Source organism: Corvus brachyrhynchos, unplaced genomic scaffold (genome assembly GCF_000691975.1).
Source record: "Corvus brachyrhynchos isolate BGI_N302 unplaced genomic scaffold, ASM69197v1 scaffold279, whole genome shotgun sequence".
Taxonomy (NCBI): domain Eukaryota; kingdom Metazoa; phylum Chordata; class Aves; order Passeriformes; family Corvidae; genus Corvus; species Corvus brachyrhynchos.
The window spans coordinates 9,030,823-9,049,473 of NW_008246060.1; the positions used below are offsets into that span (position 1 = coordinate 9,030,823).

Consider the following 18,651-nt stretch of genomic DNA (forward strand, 5'->3'; position numbering starts at 1 on the left):
CTGCTGAGAACACATGCTTTTCACAGCTTAATACTCTCTCTAAATTCAACCAGAGCTGTCTGAATGATGACTACATTTGAAAAGAGGTATCAAAATCATTACGATGGGCCATACATGTGAATTTAGAAGGAATTTCTAAGGGGCATTCATCTCCTTTAGTATATTCAACCACAGGAGTGCCCCTGCCTCTTCTTAAGGTTAGTGTTAGGGATCTGCTCTGGAAACACCCACCTTGGAGCTCAGAACTTTCCACCATTCTGGACACCTGCTGACACCTGCTACAAAAGCCAAATACTTGTGTTTATACTTATCTATCAATTGCTCTGATTCATATAGAAAAAAACCCAACCCCCAGTACAGTGCTCTCTCACCAGCCATTTGAGCCATCTTTGAGTATCTTTTGCTCCCCCCCTTCCCTTCCCCTCTCAGTGTTTGTTGACCCTGCAAGTGGTGCACAGGTGATACAGTGGGCTGAGACAGAGGAGGAACACTGGTGACCAACGTGTCATTTATTTTTTTTAAACCCCTAATCTACATATTTGGAGGGGCAAAGAAACAGAGATTATACAATTCACCCTTGACATTCTGCCAGATAACTTCAATCCTGTAAAATGCCCCCTAATGACCTGAATATAATACCATGGTGTTACAGTGTCACTTAAATACTGCAGGGTTCTTCCTCTGGCAGTGCAGTCTGCAGATTTACTATGTAATGCACAGGACTATAATGCCACTAAAATATTACTTAGTGCTGCTGAAATTTCAAATTAATTCTGGGAGCTAAATCATTATTCAACTCTGCCTTTGCCTGGTTGTTTTAATAACAGTGATTTTAGAACTAGAAGGTTGTTACTGTCTCTTCAAGGCTTGCTCAAAAGGAGAAGTAGCCTCTAAACTGTCAAGCAAGTTAATGCAGTGATGCATGGATGTTTGTGACTAAAAAAATAATTTGAGAAAAATGGGCTCAAATATTAAGAGAGCTCATAGCAATGTGGCTGATGGATCATTATATTATTTCACAATAAATTAAGAGACTAGGCCAGTTTTCTCTATATTTATGTACATGCACACTCCTATGTTCCCATCTACCACCACCCTCCTCCACAGAAAGAAGATTTCATAATAACTGAGGGGACATATTCTTGATGAAGTAAATGACATAACTGCTGGTAACTGATGAATCCAATCTTTGCCAGTTGAGGATGTGGCTTTCAAGTCATTCTGAACTCTAGTTATTCAAACCTAAATAAACAAACTTGAACTTTTTACAGCTCTGAGTTTCCTCTTCCTGAATAATTCCTGTTACTAGTGAGTATCCTGTACTTTTAGTTAACTACAGCACTTCAACACTAAGATGGGCCAATCCTTGACACTGCATTAAAGCCAGTGTACACAATAACTTGCTAACATATGAAGTAAGGGAAGACAAAAAACAGTGGATGGGCTGATCATAAAAGCAAGTTTCTATCCTCTGAACGTTTGCCCATTTTTAACACTGTGTTTAGATTACCTTCTGTTTCTCAGTTAAAATACCAGGCTGCTCACTTCTACAATGGGGTTTCTTAAATCTGGGAAGTGTTCCCAAGATATATTAAAAAAAACCCCCAAACCAAAACCCCCACAAAAACAGTGGTAAATGAGGAACAAGATAGAGCCAAACACACAGGCTGAAAACAACTTGTGGCAGTGAGTCTAAATTAGGAATAATCAAACTTTCTCCTTATTAAAACTGTTACCTACTTCCTCATTCATTAATATTGTCCTTGTTTACACTTGCAGCCAGGCCAAAGATTTTCCCCTCCCTCCAAATATAATTTCCTGCTATTGACAGACACATTCAAGTGCTGGATGTGTGTATGTCTACATGGCATACTGCAGGCAGAGGCGAGCCTTCTTGGCCACCATCCAAGCCAGCTGTAAATGAGCCAGCTCCAAACTGGAAGCTGTGTAAGCACAATTAGCACAGCAGTAAGCCTGATCTAACACATCCTGCCAAGAGACCGAGCTTATTAGCTCGAGCTCAACACAATGCGAACGATGGATATGGGGCTTCTGCTTTGGCTCCACACAGAATGTGGGCAGCTGAAGACAAGCACATCAAGCTCATATCTGCCCAGGAGACATGGTGTAAGTACATCTTCTCTTGGGGAATGCCCTCTGCTGCAAGCACTGTTCTTTCCCCTCCACATAAACTCCCAAAATGCTCTGACTACAAACCAGCAGGACCTCAGCACCGTGAGCAGATAGAGCGAACAGGGTGCAAACTTCTGAGGCACTATAAGAAAAAAGGTACCAGGCAGGTGTTTCGGCACCAGGCACCAAAAAGGCCAAAGGTGTGAGGGAAAGGCAGAGCAAAGTACTGCAAGACTCTACAAACTGATAAAGAGCACTCCATCTCTGGCTTCTATCAGGTCCAGAGCAATAATGACCAAAAACCATTATCGTACTGTAGCTGTTAAATGGATTCAGCACAGGTGGGCATCTGTCTCACCAACAAACAAAGAATTCACTCTTTCTGGTAGACATCTGAACAGTCTAAAAGAGGAATATGCTCAGAGAAGGAAATCTGTTATCGAACTGGGACCCAGAGAAACTAATGTTCCCCTGGTGCCATAGTTTTTATTAAAGGAGCAGTGATAGTCTAGTGGTTGGCAATAGTAGTATGAGAAAATTATGAATTCAGAGCAAAATGAGACAAAAATCAAAGGGTAGCAATGAAAATCATCAGGGGAAAAAAAAAAGCATATTTTAAGAAGACCACCTGAAGAGACTGGGAATGTTTACACTTAAAAGGACAGTAATAAAATGGTCATTGCTAAACTATATTTAGCAGAAACCAACCTATACAAGTTAGTGAGCTTCTGCCCACCCAGTAAGAGCACACATGGGCAAGAGGAAATTCCACTGAAGTGCCCCAATCAAAGTCAACAAAGAAAACACCTTATTCAACACATAACTATTTTGTTGCATTCTCTGTCAACAGACTGTTCCTGTAGCAAACACTTAGTATCTTTGGAAGGTGGTGTTCATACCTGTTCTCTTTTCCTCCCACTCTACAGTAAAGGAGTATTTTTAGCTTTCAGTTTGAGCTTTCTGATGTATGGGACAGGTATAAGCAAGAGAGAGAAGGGACCCCACAAGGTGTGGCAGACACACTCCTCCACACATGCAGATTCTGCAGATTAACTAGGTTTATTTTGACTTCTGAGATTTTTAGATTACATTGTGTATATAGAGGTTTTCCATGATTTGCTAGCTGAAAGTATTTTCTTTGAAAGGCCTTAGTTTGATCTGTGGTGTAGACTACACATTCTCAGCAGAGTACAAGCAGTTTATATATTTTGTCCCTGTCCCTTGCCTGATCATCAGTTTGGGCTATAAACCTGCTGGCATTTCACACAGAATTTCTCACACTCTGGTAACACAGATTTCAGTCATGTATATCTTTATGATTCAAGGCAGCATTTGAATCACTGATACGTGCTTCAAAGGAGTACTTTTCTTCCCTTTCCCCTATCCTTTCATAAACTTCTAAAAACATGACCAAATCAAACCCAATTAATCACACCAGGTTAAGAGACAGAGACAAAAGAAAACCTGAGAGCTGAGATTACACTTGCGCTGTTCTTTTGTCTTGAGAAGAAAATAATTTTCTCTCTCTTTTTCCACTGGAAGGCCTGAAAAAGAAAGCTATGCTGTCAGAAATATCAAGGCCTAATAAAATGTGTGGAAAACCAGTTATACCTTGAACTTACTAACTTCAAGAAGGTGAAATAGAGAAATGTAGTTAAATGCTATTCAGTATGAAACATTTAAAAATACACCACAGTAAGATTATTGCAGGTTAATTTAACCTTATTTAGATTTTTCAGTCATTTAAAAAGACACATATAGTCATCAACCATTGTTCAGACAGTGACAACTGTTCTGAAACAGGATCTCAATTTACACATACATCTAATATATCTAAAATATACAGTATACATATATGCAAGATATAAAAGGCCAATAATCATTCAGTCCCTTTACTTACACATGCCTTCAGTGAAAAGACAAAAATTCTTGGCTTATAAATCTGCTGATCTAAAATACTCTATAAAAACGCATTTCCAATAGTCAGAAGAAAACACTGAGGAGATAAACATGATTAAGGGAAAAAGGGAGGGTAGAGAAGCAAAATATTTGCCAGTTAGCTCTGAATACTTTTGTATTGAACAAAAATAAATATTCAATCTGCATATTATTTCTTTTGGAAATACTTCTTTGCAGAGAGGAATGCAAGTTAGCATCCTTTATAAGGCCATAAGAATCTTGTACATATCACCATAAAGTAGGTCTAGTACAGGATACAGCAATCTCCCATGCAGTGACATGATAAACAGAATCCTTGAATACTGATTTTATTTGGTCTCCCTTCAAAGCAATACTTACTTAAAAAAAAAAGAAAAAGAAAAGAATCAGAAGCCATCTGCCAAAGGAAGAACCTCAGACTAAAAGACCTGTCTACACTCACTATGTGTATATTGCTTTTTGTTTAGACAAAGTAAAACCAGGGTAGATTGCAATGTGTCTGCAGAAGGTTCTTCTATTTTTAACTTACACTGTCCTGCCAGTATTTATTCAGGCAGATAGAAAATCCTTCATTAAAAATATAATTTACTTTGGTTGCTTTTCACTATGCTGAAGTGACATCTTTCCCAACCACTGTCAAAGCCCATTAGGAACACAGAGCTTTTGAGAACAAGTTTCAACCATGACTCCTGTTGCCCTGCCTAAACAAAAGTTTCCTTGGGAAGGCTTGGGAATCCTTAGATGGGAAGGAGCAAAGCCAAACGTCATGACAAGTACTATTCAGATACACATAGTATCATCACAAAATTATAAAAAAATCTTTGCACTGTCTCATAAAGGCACAAAGTGACAAACCAGTGAAATATCCTAAGGAATGACACAAAACTTTGGAACATGTCCAAAAAAAAAGAAAGCTCTTGTACACTGTTTTTGCTACCTAAATAGGTGGAATTTTTCACCTGAAACTTGGGGGGGGTGCTACAGCATTTAATTAAAAGTACAACACTGAAGACAACTCAAGCACGAAGTCCTTTTACTCAGCTGCACATATTTCTGTGCGTCCACCTGGAAAAAGCCCCACGTATACAAGCAGATAAGCTCAAATTAAAACACAGTTTGCCTTTGGAGTCATGGCATACTTTTACAAAAGATGACTTTTAAATAGCAGAACATTTATATTCAAAACAATCTCTGAAACTATGTTTTTCAAAAAAATCCCTACATGTTACAGTCCAAGAGTTTCAGAACAACTTCTTAGCTTCATCCCATTCCCTTCTCAATCAACTGCTCTAGCTAGAGACCAGAAGAGTAGGAGTCAGACAACGTGACAATCTGTGGCAATCAGACATCACAAAATTTATCGAAACAAAACATAAGACGTACTCTATTAAACTAAATGATTCTACACTTCATACATTTCCAAACTAGGAGAATATAATTCAATAATTAGTCACTCTTCAAGAGAGAATTCAGAAAGTTCAGTAGGGGACAGGAGAAAGGAGTGAAAAAGCCCTACCAATGTGCAGAATCCAAGCCCTTGCTCAATTCCAGATCTACCCATTCTCCTCCCCAGAGTGCCAGTTTGGGGCCTGAAGTTGGGAAAAAAAGCAACTCTTCTGTTTCATACTTAAAAGAGAAGCTCAAACTATGCTGCCTTTTTGTAACTTCTGATGCAATAAATAGTCTGATTCAGCAACAAGCCTGTCTTGATATGGTTATACACCACCCACTGACCATGTCCTGAGCAGCCTCATGGAATACACAGGCTCATTGCTGGGGGATTTTTCACAAGGGCAATCTGGAACAAGCAGTTCTTATCTCAGGCTGCTGCTTACCAGCTCCTGTTGCACTGCCTTCTCCCCACCCCTCCTGGTAGTGTCAGGACAGCTTCATGATGCTGTGTAGAGAATGGACTTGGTTAAGCTAAAAATAGTCCATTCATCCTCCCCCTCCCTCCTCATTTTTGCCAGGTTATTTTTAAAACAGATCAGTTCTCTGCCCTTGTTCAACAGGCAGCTTGGCTGGAAGGGGAAGGGAGAAGGAGAAGATGCAGCTCTGTCAGCCCAGGGTGTAAGAGCGACTGCAGGGTCCCTTCAGCCCACCTTGCCAGACATAACATATCCATGGCATTACAGACACACAGAGGTCCTCATAATCCCAGTTTAGCTGGTGTTTGTGAAGTCTGAAAAGGAGCACATACTATTCCTACAGTCAGAAGGAAGAGGTTTGCATAATCCTATCCCTCATATCCCAGGAGCCAGAACTAATTTCTGTGCTTTTCTGATTTAACTTGGGGATTCTACGCCACCGCAGCAGGACTTAGGAAACGGCTCTTCACTGTAACCTTGTCTGAGTGCTCATCTTTTGTTTGCATTACTCTACCTTGCAAGATGACAGCTATCAAGTCAGATTACTGAATGTCACTCACAGTGACACATGCCAAAAGTAAACCATTAAGACCGTCTAAATAAGAGTTAGGCTAAATATGCAGGTTGCCAGGTATTACACCTAGTAAGAAATAATTCTAGACAAATTCAGCAATTAAAAATTATTAAATATTTTAACTTAGTTCTTAAAATTCACTGGACGAATCAAATAAAAACTCTTCTGAATTCCTAAAAGAACCCTACATTTAAAGTGTAATGAATTTAGGCTGCCAGAAAAAAGAAGAAGGGTTGGGGGAGAAAAATAGAGCAATTTTTTTAAAATCCTCCTAATCCCCACTGTTTTTTCTGTGTGTTTATGAAGCCTCCGGAAATACCATGGCAAACATTCCAGCTCTACAGCAGTGAGGCCACATGACCCCAAGGCACAGCAAGGAAATTCTTTCCCAAGTTTCCTTATGGTACAGAAAAGTGAATTTCATTTTATTTTTGAAAATGAAGATCCAAGTCTAGGGAAATCTCCAGGAAATTTTCAAGAGCACAGTTCTAAAAACAGAGTGTTTCTTAATGTGGTGGGGTTTGGTTTCGTGTTTCCTTTTGTTATTTATTTGCTGTATTTCTATGTCTGCACATAGTATTTTTTATTATCTAAGACCAGCATCTTAGACCTATATTCAGGGACCATTAAATACAGTACACCATTTAAGGCACCTCTAAAAACTACTTGTAATGCTCTCTAAATCTTCTATCAGAGTTAAAATCAGTACTGCTGCATTTCTTAATATAGCCATGATCTTTTCCTGACAAAAATTATGGCACTTAAAACCTCTCCTCCTTCTCTCAGGATTATTTCAGCTACCAGTATTAATGAAAAGATTTATGCAAATGAGCTTTGGTAAACATTATGAAAAAAAAATACCCAAAATCTGAACCTGAATCACAACCCTGCATTTTTACAAACAATCATATGTACATACTTGGAAGTAACTCAAATGCAGGAGTATTGATGAATCATAATGTAACAGGTGAGTATCAGGTGAAATCTGTGGTTCTCTGAAAACAACATAGAAGAAAGCATCGGGAAGGAAAACAGTTCTGCAGTAGAAATGCACAGCAAATGGCAGGCACTCACCACTAACTTGCTTTGTAACCATGTCAGAAATGCTTCTAATTATCAGAGGTAAAAGAGGGATGGCATTTCTGCTGGAAGCAAGTTTTACACTTTACTCTTTCCTCTCTCTTCTCTTTCAGCCTATAAATATTAGCCTTACACATTTTTCTCCCATACAGCTCTTGAAAAGGTTGAGTTTTTCAAGGCTGAGAGCAGACAGAAATGCTCATCAAGAAATGCCTTGAGGTCAACTGTCTGTAACTCATCAAAGTGCAGCACTGAAAATATGGATGAGGAGGATTATATGAGCATGGTAAAGCAGATTTAAAAAACCCCCAAAAAACTATGTTTTGATGATCAGTAACATTTTTTCTTTTTGGAAATGGGTTCAGTTATGCATCCCCAGTGCATAACCCAGTGCATCACCCACAGTGATGGTCACAGGGTACCAACTCCCCCCCTAATTTCAGGTGCATTCAAAACTACAGATATATGAATGTGTCTTTAGTGCTATTTCCCAATATATGGAAATGCCACTGGGATATGACAAGGAGCAAAAATGGAGATGACCCACATAGCAGTTTAAGCAGAGGCAGCTGGTCTACAAGAAAATTATGATGTAGGCCAAATTCTTGAGAAGCAATGAACTACACTGAATACGGCAGAGATGAGCTTACCTATGGTTTACAAAGTACTTAAAAATATCTAAAAGAAGCCGAAAAGCAAAGAAAAAGCAGCAACAGAAAAGGTCTGCAAAGATTTTTTTTTTTTCCTTAAGTGAGGGAGGAAGCAGAAACCCTGGAGTGCCCACTCTGTGCTTTTTTAAAAATTCTGTACAACAGCTGGACATAAGATATTGAACATGTTATTGAAACTACTGTTCTCTTCTACTCAGGGATTTCTGCTTAGTTTATTATAAATGCACATTTATTGGCAGCAAGTAGAACATATTATTGCTCTGTTTTATAGCTCGGATGGCTCACGCAAAGAGTAATTTGTTTGTATTCTGTATCAGGATCAATACCGTACCAGGGATAGCCCGAGGAATGTTTATGCTGAGGGCTTTGCTTGTGGGGTTTTGTTGTTGCAATCAATTGACCAAACAGGGCTGCTTCTTAAAACAACAAATAAACTATGATAGTGACCAGATCAGCCATTCAAGCATCAAACACAACACAGTGTCTGGAAAAAGAATGAAGGCCCACAAGTGTTTTTACAGCTTGATGATACACACAGCTTTCCTACCTGAATATTTCCCACCGGCCTTTCTTCCTCTCAGTAGCTGGGGACTGTTTCCTCAACACCCTCACATATCAAGATCCATTTTCCTGCAATAAAAATACAGACATATCATGCCTCCATTCTCCTGCATAATACAGCAGCATCTGAATCAGCTCAGTGAAAAGACCTGAAATGAACTAAAAGTACTTAGGAGTCCAATGACCAAGCCAGAAAGGCCAGATCTGAGGCTGGGTTGGGGTTCCAGCCCAGCTCTTGCCACCCCCAAGCTTTTGAGACTCACTCAGCGGTTTAAGTATTACAGGTTTTCATGCCTGTAACAATGAAATGAGGAAAAGATAATGAGAATTCTGCTGAGGTTTACATCAAAATTTCCTGAGCCAAATGGTAATTTTTTTCAGTTAAAGGTCATGGTGATGTCTTTTATTCTCTTTATAAAGGGTACTCACTGACTGTTGTGAGCTAAGTACCATTAAAAAAGATAAACCAACCCCCAAACACTGCTTAAGAAAATACACCAGAATACCTCAGAACCACCATCCTCTCTGTAGCAAAACAAAACAAGTTTATGGATTACACTGGCACAGCACTGCAACTTCTAGGAAATGTTTTTTTAATTAAAAAGAAAGATTGCAAAGGGAGATGGGGGAATGTTTACGGGCAGTCAGTATTTTGTTACATGCTGTTTCAGCAGGCAGACACGGCATCCTTACAGCATTATGCTACCAGGCTCCAAAACTCAGCAAATATTGAGAAAAGTGACACAGTGACTACATTTTGCCTCTCTTTTGACTAACATCCAAGTAACTTCCATGCAAAAGAATTTTCTATTAAACATGAAAAAGCACATACTACCGGAATAAAAACCCAACAGAGCAAACCCCACACAATTTGCAACCAGTCCAGGTTCCTCCCCAAGGACCAGCTGTTGGAGCAGACACTTTCATAACAACTCAAATGATGCAAAAGTCACAGGTGACTTAAAAATGCAGAAGAAAAGCCTCAAGTTAACAAAAAACTTGCAAGTTGCATTCAATGTTTGTGCTGCAGCCATATCTACCCTTTTCACTGATAATTCACAAAGAATAAAAACATGACTGAAAACCTTGTCAGAAACAGTCATCCCACCCCAACACATCCAGTGTCACCAAGGGACTGTCTGCTTCATGCAGGAACGCTGCTGGTCTTCTTGTCTCACAAAAGGCAATTTTAGAGAAGTCACACATTGACAAGCAATATGGGTGAATGACTGGCTTTTAAGGCCTCATTGAATTGTGAATGTTCTCACCCACAACGTATTTATTCTCGTCCAGAAGTTTTCCCCAGTGCTTTTCTTCTGCTTATTCAAGGCAGGAAAAACATGTTAATTGATTCAAACTTAGTATGTGTTACCATGACTTTCTCAGCTAATGTAGACTTTAATGAAGTTGCAATTAGTTATTTCAGTTTGTTTCTCCAAAGGAAAAATTTTTGTTCTGCCTGCCCCAAGATCTGGGTACCATTCTAGGTGTAACTGGATTGGACTTCTGTCAGATGAGGCTATAGCATTTACTTGGACACTTGAACTTTACCTCTCACTCCTCTCTCCTGGACTTTTGCTTCCAACACTGCATTTGTGCGGCTGTGTGGTTAGCTGGAATGGGGGAACTAATTTCCTTCAGCATGTTGTCTCATAAACAGCTGTGCCAACATAACACAGGGAGTGGGCACAGGATGGGAGTGATCAGCCATCATGGCAGAGGATAGGAACAGAGGCTGTTTAAACCAGCTTTAACTGCTCTGCTGCAGCACACTAACCCAAAGCTTTGCCCCCCTCCTCTGTGCTTTATTCTGCCCATATGTAAAACTGGCACCACAATTCCTACTTTGTTTTATAAAGCACATCTTAAAATAAAAGGGTAATCCACTAACATTTCTGTGAATTCACATTACCGACCACCCACCCCTCTTACAAACCAGGTCCAAGCTGATTCTAAGGACACTGGCATCCCCACCAGCATCTGCTCCCTGGTTTCCCTGCACAACCTGTTCAGGGGTTGTACAATGTCCCCCCCACCACTCCAGCCTGTTCTGTGCCCCCACACCAGCCCCAGCTCTGCCAGCACACTTCAAAGGGTCCTGCTGGGAACTGCAATCAGCTTCCAAAAATAAAATTAGCTTCGTAAAGCCTGATCCCTTCTCTCATCCTGTTTCTAGAAAGATCCCCAAAACAGTCTCACTGGCAAAGTTCAGGGGTAGCAGGCTACACCTGAAAATGAGAATAGATGATAAGAATAAGTGTCAGCTGGAAAGCCCTTCCACCTGGCTTGCCACAGCCACCCTTTCCAGGTGTGCTCTAAGCCTTACTGTGGCACAATAACTTGATGCCGCACAATTCCCTGCCTCTTCCACATTCCCACCTGGCTCACGGCCCCGCTGTGCGGCGGCTCGAGCGGACTCTGGGAAGCACCAAGTCCTTTCTGCAAACACCCACCGCTGCCCGCTCAGGGAGCTGTGGGGTGGGAATGGGGGAAGGAGGGGAACAGCAGCGCTCCAGTCCAGCCGGGAGGGCTTCCTGCTCTTCCAGATCCAGCAGAGGGAGCACAAAAACGCACGGTTTTTTTGGCCTAAAGCGCTTTTGGCTACGAACCGCTCGATGCTCGCAATGCCGGACACTCTGTGTTAGGCTACTCCTACAGTAACGTGTATGTGGTACATTACGAGTGCACCACGGGCAAAACTCTTGCTCCGAGTAGATCACACCATAAAAATCAACACTGTGAAGGAGTCGACCAGGACCGGCCAGGAAGGCTGCAGGAGCTGAGGGGGGAGGAAGGAGAGGCTACGCAGCAGGGCTGCCAACTCCAGCGATTTTATCGTCTCCCCTGCAGCACTAGGAACTTTTCCTAAAGCCAGCTCTGCAAAGTCTCATCATCACATAAAAATTTCAGCTTTCAGATCCTTGCTTGTTTTTTTGGTGTTGTTTTTTTTTTTGTTTGTTTGTTTTGTTTTGTTTTTTTAAGGGATATATTTATCTCTAGGCTTCCAAAGTTCAAAACTAAAGGCATAAAAATAAACCCCAAAGATTTTAAAAACAGGAGAAGCAATACAAGAATCCCCCAGATCTGTTGTCTGTACATCACGGGCAAAAGAACCTCAACTCTGGGAATTTCACATAATTTCACTTAATTTATTGCCAATTAACACACTGTTAATTACTGTTTCAGAAATTGAGGAGGAAAAACAAAGGAGACTAAGCAGTTCAGCAACTACTGCGGGGAAGTCTCTTCCTGCACCTTCCCAAGGGTCAACTTCACTCAACCACCTTTTCTCCCCCCACCTATCCCAGCCTAACTTGCCTGGTTTGTGCCATGCCTTACCCTCAGCCCAGCCCATGCTTGTGGTGAGGCGAGAGGCAGCACAGGCGGCCGCGGGGTGTGTGTGCTAAGCCTTCTCTGTCTGCTCCTCCTCACTTCTCATTTGTCCTTAGGCTGCTCCTTCGCTCCATTTCCCCTGGGCAAGGCTGGACTCCTCCTCCCCAGGTCCCGGTCTCCCCCAAGGATGCCCTCGCTTTGGCCTCGGCTGGCCACAGCTCTCAAGGGTGACCCTCACTGCACTCTGGGGCAGACACGATCCCTCGGGGGCACTGCTGAAGGGCAGCCCAGGTGATGCCCCCCACCCCTGCAGCCCCTGCTACCAAACCCACCAATTTTGGCCCAATATACTACACAGTTTCAACATTTTTTCTTTTAACATGGTGCCGTTTCTTAGTGATTTTGCCAAAATTAATGGAAAAGGTATGTGTGTGTGTGTGTGTGTATATATATATATAAAGGAAACACCCAGAGCAAACTGTGCATTACAAGTCTTAAAATTAAAGCATATAAAAATACTGCAAGGGGGAACTGGAGGAAATCCAACAGGGAAGTAACAAAGAGTTCATGTTTAAACCTCCTAATCTCAGCTGTATCACTACAATGGACTTGGGTCAAGCACAAAGAAGTTTCCTTGCTTTCTCATCACATCCTGGTCTTACCTGGTGGTTGCCAGATTTTAGAGACAAGTTTATTACAGATCTCTCTGGACTATCACAGATAGTCCTGGAATCCTGCTTCTTGTCCTCAGCCTTACCCTCTGAGGAAAGCAAGAGGGACACCAGGGTATCTCACTGTCTACACCTCAGCATTCAGCCTATGCTGGACTTAAATAACTGTAAATAAATCAATTTCTAAAGGTAACCAAGAGTAAATCCTTCAGTTTCCATACACAAAATACCACTTGGATTCTACATACACAAACAAAAATGTAGAGATAGCAAACAGAAAACACCCAAACAGAAATTCTTGAAAAACAAAAATACTGGTAAGATAGACAGTTAATGTATATTGTACAATCTTACTATTGAAATGCATAAGGCAGGTGCATTTTAGGGTATTTTCCTACTTTCACAAATTATTTCAAAGTTCCAGCATTATTCTCCTTGAACTGCAGAACATGTTCAAACTCAAAATTCCTATAAAACCACAGCATGTCAGCAATCCCAACTTCTCATTTATCCACAGCTGTAACTGGGTCATAAGTGAAGAACACGAAGTGCTGCTCTTCCTAAATAAGCTTACTGGTCAGCTATGCGAAAACATTAACAAACTTCTACAGAGAGTTTAACTATTATATGCAGTCCTTATTAGGTATCGTAGCCCTCTATCAGGACTCTTTAGAAACTTAGGCTTTCTTGAAATTTTAAAGCAACTCAGAAGCAACAGTGAGTGTATGTCTGACAAGCATCAGATGCCATCCTCATTGACAAACAGCTGGCTAGTTTAATAAGAGAAAAGCAAAAAAATGTTGTTAAAGTAAGCAATGCAAAATAGGTGAGGGTTTTGGAGAGGAAAAACAGAGAGACAGAGAGAGACTAATGTCAGTGCAAGTTGGTGTGTTCCTTCCTGGGCAGAGACAGAATGCAGGATGAAAGTAAAGCTGGAAAGATCTGTGCAGAGGGAAGCAGGACTGCAGCTTCCAACAACTATCAACTTTGCCTCCACCTAGACTTGGCCCTCAATAATCCCTACTAAAACAAAAACAAAAAACCACACAAACACATCACACCAAAATGCAGCAGCCACATGGCTGTAAAATACAGAGATTTATCTGATGGAACAGACAGGATGCACACTCCTTCCAAACACAAGCAGCAGAAAGCCACAGAAAGTGGCCACGCTGCACTGGAACTTGCCATGTGCCTCACCTGGCAGCACCTAACACATCCTCCTCCCTGCCCCACAGGCAAGCCCTGGAGTCAGCCTCCTGCCTTCATCCCAGCAGGGCTCCCCTCCCCATGCCCCACAGAGTCCCAGGAGAACCCTGGGCCAGCACTCCTGCGCTACCCCATTTCCTCCTGACATGTTCCCAAAATAGAAGCAGGTTCTCACAGGAGGCTGCTGCATTGAACAGAGCAGCCACTCAGACACTTGCTCAAACTGGTGGCTCCTGTATCACATCATTACTACAATTAGTCCTGGGAGATTTCTCAAGCTCACCCTGTTAGGCAGAATGCTAAAAAGGTACAGCAAAGTAAGAAAGAATCACAGTAGTAAGTATGTAAATTTTGCTTGTGTTTTTTCCCATCTTCTTTCTCACCAGGGTGTAGAAGCAAAAGTTTTCTTTATTTAGTCACCATCTTCTCAATTAGTTTTCCCAATTTAAAAAAACCAAAAAACTACCTTTAGTTTTTTCTATGCATAAACAGAAATGAAAGCCATCTCAAACTTGTATTTCACATTATCTCAAAAAAATGAAACATAACTTGAAGTACACATTTTCTCAGTTGTAGAAAGTCATGAATTTGCAATTTTTCTAATTTTAAGATGGAAGGGAAAGGTCCAGGTTGTTGTCGTACCCTACATATTTAAAGCTTAACAGCAGCAGTTTGCAGTATCACAATCTCCAGTTCACAATAACAAAATCCTTTACTTCTCAAGTTGTTCCACAAAAATCTAGTTACTGAAAGAACCTCTTTTCCAATCTTATTCTCTTTTTCAGCCTGCATTTAAGATGGGTCCAGTGTACCTAAAAACATGGGCATGAGTAGGCCAAGATTGCTGTAAGTCCATGTCTCTGCTCTCTTGTCACAGCCCCGGAAACCCTGAAGTCCCTGGGGCAGTGCTGCACCCCACCTCCCTCCCAGCCCCACACCCCAGATTTAAGGGGCCGCACATGAATCAGGAGAATAGATCAGGGGTTTAAGCAGGAACAGGAAGAGAGGACTGGGAGGACAGGCATTTCAGCACATCTTTGTGAAACCATAATCTGATGGAGGTGGCTTTGGCCCGAGCTGAAATAAGAAAGATTTGGTGTGGCTGCCCTGTGCAAGGCAGTCCAGACAGCTCCTCCTCCAGCCCAGCAGCGCCCAGCCAGCTACAGTCAGTCAGCCTGGGGCTGATGGACCCAAACCAACCAAGGTTTGCAATTCGGTACCATTTCACAAGTGAGCATCGCAGTGGCGGCTCCTCCCCAGGCCGCAGCAGGCGGCAGAACATTAAACTGCATCTGTTTGTAGCAGAGGACTGAGTTGCCAACTCACAGGCGTAGGATAACAAGCACTATTAATCTTGGCTTAAACTGAACCATTGTTCTGGAGATTGGACATCTCTTGTAAAATCCCATTATTAGAGACCATTTGCCATCTATTTCCGTAGAAACTTTTTTAGTTTGTTTTGTTCTATTTTAGAAAAAATTTCCCCCTTTCCTTTTCCTTGAGTCCTATTGTACTTACAGAGCCTTAAACAATAATCCACTCAAGCACAACCATGGAAGTGGCTGGAGGGAAAAAAAGCTGCTTCTGGCATAGCCAGTGCATCTGACTCTCCCTGCATACAGCTGCCTGTTACAGCCTCTGCAGATTTGCAGAGCACCAGCAGCTACTGATTTCCCTCTGCTCCTCCTGTGTGTTGGATACAAAATAAACTGTAAACATGAGGAGTCTACTCAAATTGTACTTGCAGGATCAGCTAAGGGAACAGGTGAGTCACAAGCAAGTTCTGCAGCCTATCTTGCTAAAGGTATAAGGAGAAGACTGACCTGAAAAGAAAGCAGTAGGCATGAGTAAGACAAATAAAAAAAAAAAAAAAACTAACTCCAGGGAGACAAGGCAGTGAAAGTAGAGTCTCAGGCTCTGCTAAAGAAGCTTATTGCCACATCTAGCAGTTAGCACCCACCCAAGTAGAGTGCCATCAACTTAATTCTCAAACGAGACTAGCAGAACAGTGAGACAGGATTAGACATGCTTGTTTTTAACCATTCTTTGCTCTCTCTGGTGGAATACTATCAGCACAGCATTGGCATCAAAATTACTACCCTTCAAAATGCGCAGAGCATGTTTTTTAATTTTACATGTCGCAGTTATGTCATCTAGGGTTATTTATTTTTTAATAAAAAGTGCTAAAACATATTTAACCTGTTTTGAGAAAAGAACAAATTGATTTAGTGAGCAGTTCAAGGCTCTCCCTGGAGACACTCAACCACACTCAGAAATCTGGATATAAGTTGAGACTTTGCTAAAGTCATTTTAATTGTAGGTCATAAGAAATGTCAAGATATAAGCCACCAAGGAATACTAAAAATTAAGCCATCATCTCTGGGAGTAACAAATGTCTTATATTTGGCAGTAGAATAATTTCTAAATCTTTACAGCATTACTACTTAAGGACAGTAGCAGAGCAAAGGGCTTAGAACTACATGCAACACGTGTGCATCATTTTTGCCGGGGGCCAGAACCCGAAACTTACATAAAGTGAAAAAATACTGTGGTGAAGGAAACTTACACCACCATCAATAAAAATGTAGTGGTTTAACTTTTTCACTTCATTTCACTACACTGAACATCTTCTGTTAATAAACAAGTTTTGCTTTGTTTTGGTCTGAAAATAATCCTCCCTAATGCAGTATGGAACAGGGTTGTGTATACAGTAACACATATGTGCAAAAACGGAGCACCAACGTGAGGAAAGCTGGTTTTTAAGAAAACTTTAAAAACAAAGAGAAACCCACAAAGACTTAGACCACACTTCTAGAGCTTTGTGCCTAGGTTTTACAAGGAAAAACTCTTGATTTTTTCTTAGCTAAAAAGTACTTCTTAAACAGGTGTTTTCCTGTAGAAGGTACACCCCAACTTCTGCATTTTTGAGCTGGATCCCACATTTACTAAAACTCTTTTACAGAGCTTAGCTGAAATCCCCAAAAATTCCTTTCCCCACTTACCTCAAATAACAGCGATAAAAGAGGTCTCTGACCTTAGCAGATCAAAGTGAAAACCCCTCAAGTTTAACCTTCTTAAAACAGAGGAAGTTAAAAATTAAGTGCATTTTCAACACCACAGAACTACAGTAGCTCCTACTAAAGTATCTAACGGAAACATATATAAACCATTTCATTCTTCCACATTCTCCAATCTGAAAGTTAAAAGGTCAGCAACATAAAATTAGGAGCAGATTTTTTTTTTACCATCTCTGCATAATAACCTCTTAAACTCGATCAACATACAGATTTCCTTTCCCACCCTTACGTTCCACTCCTGGGAATGGAGATGAGGTGGCTATTTCCCTGCTTTTAGTTAGATCAGAATGGAACTCAGCAGTGAACGGCATTTTGAACAGAAAGCGGTTCAAGTGATGTGAAGACCCATATTAAGGGAAACAAGCTCATGTATGTGGAAGGGGATAAAAAGTAATTTAACATCCTATATTGCTGCCAGTCAACTCAATTACAAACATCTATTTTGTTGAGTTTAGCCCCTGTCTCTAGCAGGTATGCCAAGACCTGTGGGTGAAATTCCATTTCTCTAAATGTGAAGGTAGGCATTTCATAGAAGTTTAAATCTATCCTCTGCCAAGTCCATTTTCTTGAGTGCCTTCACATCAGCTCACTGAATACTGCTGTACTCTAACCACCCTCTTCTGTAATACTAAACACCACATACATCCAACCCCATGTCTGCACAGGGTGCAGCAGGGGGGCTATTGCCTGCTTTACCTGCCTGAGTGGTGCTGTCATGGCAGGGAAGTGAAGGGCAGGAAAGCTGCAACACTATGACCCAAATAAGATGCGGGCAAACACAATTTTAGACATCCAAGCCTTTAATGCAAATTTGTGTCATAGCAGTAAAAGCTCCAAAAGGAATAATTGCACAGATGTCTCAGAGGAAGAGTCGTATCTTGGGATTTAATAGCTAGAAGCAGTTTCCCCCCCATCTTCTCTTCAGGTCATTTGGTTTCAACAGATAGTGCTCCTTGCTGTCTATCACACAAGCTATTACGCAAGTCCTTTCAAACTGGTAGCCCTGGATCCTGGTTTTCTGGTTCCCTGGAGGGCTGCAGGGGCCTTCCCTGATGTCAAGCCCTGCCAGGCTGCCCATGCTAAAACTTGAGGTCATCCATAGCATTGGAGAGGGAGCATTATACAATTCTGCTCTGCATGGACATCTGAGCTGGAAAGACAGTCATTTCAAAGCAAGATGCAGTTTGCCTCGAGATCTTCCAAGTTTTACTGCAGGCTGTTCTTAAAATCTTCCACTGATAGCATTTGTAAGACTAGAATTAATTTTCTGTGACACTGAAAGAGGGAGGGAGAGACCCTAAACAAAACCCCAGTCCTGCCTCACTGACTTCACTCCTTATATCTGCACAAATAACCACTCATTTCTCTGCTGTCCTTGAAAGCCCTTTCTCTCCAACACACCAAAAGCTTTTAACCCATATTGAAGCCACTGTCTGCAGCCCCAGCTCCAAACAGGCACTGCTGTGGCAAAGCCACTACTCTGTAAGAGGTGAGCCATGGAAAATCTTGCCCAGACACTTGGGGATGTGGCTGGCC

At 41.4% G+C, this 18,651-nt stretch overlaps 1 protein-coding gene across 1 annotated transcript in view; it reads right to left on the bottom strand.

The window, feature by feature from the left end:
- Positions 1-18,651, bottom strand: part of ZMIZ1 (zinc finger MIZ-type containing 1) — a 294,975-nt gene that overhangs the window by 214,303 nt on the left and 62,021 nt on the right. The window contains 1 exon segment of the mRNA XM_017746191.1: positions 8,812-8,894. The gene's annotated coding sequence lies outside the window, so the exon portion shown is untranslated.